General features: G+C 32.9%; 1 long non-coding RNA gene across 1 annotated transcript; it reads left to right on the plus strand.

The window, feature by feature from the left end:
- Positions 1 to 1,695: 1,695 nt before the first annotated feature.
- LOC129889058 (uncharacterized) lies at positions 1,696 to 2,410 on the plus strand. The gene is made up of 2 exons (XR_008766783.1): positions 1,696 to 1,875; positions 1,948 to 2,410. It is a non-coding gene; the product is annotated as an uncharacterized LOC129889058 (long non-coding RNA).
- The last annotated feature ends 2,269 nt before the right edge of the window (positions 2,411 to 4,679 follow it).

Consider the following 4,679-nt stretch of genomic DNA (forward strand, 5'->3'; position numbering starts at 1 on the left):
TTGAAAAGAAGTTTCTTTATAAGGTTTTTGCATTTGTTTTAGACTATAGTGTTGAGGGTGCATTTCCTACGGATACACCATAGCTCTCCATCGGTTTAATCAGAGCTGAAGTCAAAATTTGAGATTTATGTGTTTGGATAGGAGTGAGAAATAGATGAGTCAACAATAAATCGAATGAAGATGAATAAAATCTAACAAACCTAAATTTAATAAGGATAAAAATGGATAAACCAAATGATAAATGGATATTCATACCATCCATTGCTTCTTAATATATATAAAAAATAAGTAATCTTGAATTACAAAAATAATCTTTTTCTTTTTTCTATTTGAGTGTGTTTGGTAGGAAGAAAAATATTTTCGTCTCTTTTTCTAATATAAAATAACCGACAAATTAAGCAACAAATATATCGGTATTCAATATAGTACTTTTTAAAGAGCAACGAGCCCTAGCTAACTTTTCTTTAAAAATCTGATTTTGAAATTGTGTTTGTGAAACAATGAAAAGAAATGAGAGTAAAGAAGTGGTTTTTTCTTTTTCCGGTTGTGAATTTTATATTTTGTTTTTTTAATGAAGAAAATTTTGAAAAGAAAATTTGTTTGAAAAATTTGCGGAAAAAATGAAATAATATGCAGGTTTATGTTTTCTTTTAAAAAGAGAATAAAGCATATATGTTTGGTTTTAAAAAAAGAATTTGTATTAAAAAATTTACACAACACAAGAAAAAATGATGCACTAGATAAAAAGGTAAGAATAGTGTGCGAGTGGGATTCGAGAACCCATATATGCTCGGCCGTCTAAAAGAAATTATATCTTGTTCTTTACCACTGAACTATATATATATATATATATGTTTGTTTTGTAATTGACTTCGCAGGTTTAATATTAGTTATATTTACTATATTTGTTAACGCAAATACATAATCTATGCAAAAGTTACTGGGTTCCTTCGAACCCCTGTATAACACCGTAGCTCTGCCCCTGAATCTAAAAACCTTTGATACAATGCCTCGATAATCACTATTTTTCTCTTTTCTCTCTTTAGATACATATTAATTCAACTAGAGGATTGCAATGCTTATAGAACAAAGAACTTGAGAATGGTTTAAGAAAGATATACATCCTTGCTTCCTTCTTGGGCTTCAATGATATATTTTTTTTTAGGAAAAATTACTTGATTGAGTGTTTTTTAAAAATTAATTACTGATTTTAGCGATATTTTTTATTTATTACCGTTTATAGCAATACATAACAATATTATGATAAATCTACACTTGTATTAAAAGTGAATTATGCATACAATATAAATGTATTATAAGTATTTTAAAATATATAGTATGTTTGTGTAGTAAGAAACCGATATAATGTATTATAAGTCTATTAAAGTATGTGATAAATGTATTATCCATCTATAAAACTTGTATTATATATGTTTTATAAATAGTTCTCTACAATATGTATTAAAACTGTATTATAAATATATTATAAGTGTTCAATAAATTTTATTTTTTTATTACTATAGATAATAAATATTTTTTTAATATTGTATATTTACTTAAGTTTTCTTTTTTTAATCAACTTTGAGCATGGAGCTCTTTTTATTTCAAAGTAAGTCAGTACAAAGTAGACCCAAAACCAGCCCAAAAATAAATAATAAGAAAAATAAAATAAGAAACATAGGCCCAGACCATAAATGACCTGCCTGTCTTAGTATATTTATCCTTTCCCTAGGGTTTTCATTTTGAGCTCCTTCATTTTCTCTACAATGTCGCCGCAGGGAGCTAACTTCAACTCCACTTTCCTTTTTCCTTGTTTTGGATCATCAACACCTTCCTCCTCTTTTTGTTTGCAGGCCTTCGTTTCATCTTACAAAGGTATTTTACTCTTCCTGACTTTATCTCTCCACTTCTTGATACAACTTGTGACTGTGGTTTCCATTTCTATAGGGATTCACTCCGGTGGATGGAAGTGTTACCACTATGGTGGCTGTAGAGGTTCCTCGTCTTGTGCTTGAGCTCGAAGTACCTTGTAAGTAAAGTTCATTTTTTGATTTGGTTTTGCTCATCCTTTGTCGCTTCTGATCTTCTCTTTCTCAACTGAATCAACCATGGAGCTATCTCCTCCTTTCTGGTGCTCTTTTTCATGGTCTTCCACTTCAAGCATGGATATGATAAGTTTCAACTGACCCTAGAACCTCGCTTTTTGCTGGATGTAACTTTTTGTAAGCCGTCATAGCATAGACTTCGTAGCTTAATGATCTCAGCTACCACTATCCTGTAAGAGGCCAAACAATGTTTGTAAATATCGTAGCTGAGATTTTTGTGCATTCCTTATGTGTAATCTTCACTGTAATTATGCTTCCCTATTTTATCGATTCTGAACGACTATCTTTTTGCTTTTGATTCTCAATGATGGAATGCCAACCTTCTCTATGTTTAGAATTCTTCTGCATTCCGCTGTTAACTGATTAAAGTTCCAACACTAAATTATTTGTTGATGCATGAACGCCTCATTTGCCATTTTATCTGCTCGTTGGTTAGCTTCCATGTATCCATGTGTTATGATTGCTTGCATAGCTTCCCTTAAATCTTGTATCTCCTTTATTTCTTTTATGTATTTCCATAGCACCTTCCATACTCTGTTAATGATGTTTGCAAGGGCTAGTGAATTCGTCTCAAATATAATATTATAATATTATTATTTGAACAGAATTTTATAGCCCTAATTATAGCTATTATCTCTGCTTCCATACTAGTAGCCTGTCCTATTTTCTGTGCTTCTATAAATAATAGGTCACTCTAATTTTTCCTTGCGCAGAAACTGTAAGAACTTTCATCTGGATTTTCATTACTAGCTCCATCTTTATTGCATTTTACCCATCCTTCTTCTGGTCTTTCCCATTTTACTGTATGATAGTGAAGTATAGATCTGTGCTTCCCTAGAGCCTCCAGAATTCCTTCCCAGTCTTTGGAAATGCTAATCCAAGGATAAAATATTTTTATTAATTTGAACACATTATCCTTGCATTATAGTACAACTCTTTCTAAGTTCATCTCCTTCCCATGTCTTCTTATATTTCTCCTTTTCCACAGTTCCCACATTAGGAAAGATGGTATTGCCTGAAAGACTGCCTTCAATTTTGGATTGGGGAAGGCATCCCACCATCTTGTAAATGTATGTTGTAGTTCTTCGTCTAGCTTGATACCTGCACAATGAGCTATGGAAGCTGTTAGAAAAAGATGTGTCATGGTTTCTTGCTTATGCTCCTCACAACAATAACATCTAGAGGCCATGTTGATTTTCATCCTTCTAAGATTATCTTCTAAGGATATTCTTCCTTTCCAGCATCTCCACAATAGAAAGTTGATCTTAAAAGGCACTCCTTTACTCCAAATGCATTTCCATCACCAACCCTTCTCGTTTTTAGCCCTGATGCATTCATATACAGGTTTAACAGTGAATTCTTCATTGATGTTGCCCATCCACCTAGGTATATCTACAGCACCCTCCTCTAACTTGGGCTGAAATGTTTTATAATGTAGTCTGCCATTTCAGAAGAGACTAATCCTCTTAACGTCTGTTCATTCCATTGCCCATTCTGAATGAACTCCTTTACCTCTAATTCTTCATCTCTTGCTTCATTATTTTTTGTGTAGTAGAGGGCGGGCTCCCTGCTTTTTCCAATTATCAAACCCAAAACTCACCCCTCCCCCTTTTAACTGCCACCAAATATCATGTTTTATTTCCTCTCTGATTTCAGTCATCTTTTTCCAAGCCTGATATCCTCCAGTACAATTAGTCATGATAGGATGATTCTTTTTGTAGTAATTATTCCACATGAAAGAGCACCATAATGGTGGTTAGGTCTAGAAATTCCACCATAATTTACTAGAAAGGGCTTTAGAGCTCTCATGAAAAGATCTGAACCCTATTCCTCCCTTATCTTTTGGGAAGCATAAATATTTTCAAGTAATTCAGTGCTTTCCTTTTTCCTCACCTGTTTTGCTCCAGAAAAAAACTTGCTAGTATTCTGTGTAGTTGCTCAATGGTTTTCGTAGGGGGCTCATTGCTGACGGTAGGTGGATTGCCATAGATTGTATGACATTTGAAATCAATATATATTTCCCCCCATATGATAGCCATTTATTCTGCCACATTATCATTTTTTTCTGTACCTTTACCAATTCATCAAAATATTCAGCCTTTTTCCTCCATAGAATACATGACATTCAAGATAAATGAATGGAAAGGATCCTTGTCTGATTCCAATCATTTTTCTTAATCTGATCCCAATAATAAAGAGAGTATTATCATGTAAGTAATAGAAATTCTTATTTAGATTTATCATCTGTCCAGAAACCTTTTCATAGCTTCTTAATATCATCATCATCTTCTTCACTGATTTCCTTTCCCCTAAACAAAACAAAATAGTATCATCAGCATATGACAAATGGTTGATCTGTGGACTCCATTTAGGCATTCTATATCCTATGAAGTCTGGATCCTCATGCAGTTTGTTTAATCCCCTTGCTAGTACTTCTACTGCTATTATGAAAAGATTGGGAGATAGGGGATCCCTCTGCTTCGAAACCCTTGATGATTTAAAAAAACCATAAGCTTTTTCATTCACTAACACAGAATACCAATTATTTGATATTAGCCTCCACACCATATCTAT

This window comes from Solanum dulcamara, chromosome 5, assembly GCF_947179165.1.
Source record: "Solanum dulcamara chromosome 5, daSolDulc1.2, whole genome shotgun sequence".
NCBI classification, from domain to species: domain Eukaryota; kingdom Viridiplantae; phylum Streptophyta; class Magnoliopsida; order Solanales; family Solanaceae; genus Solanum; species Solanum dulcamara.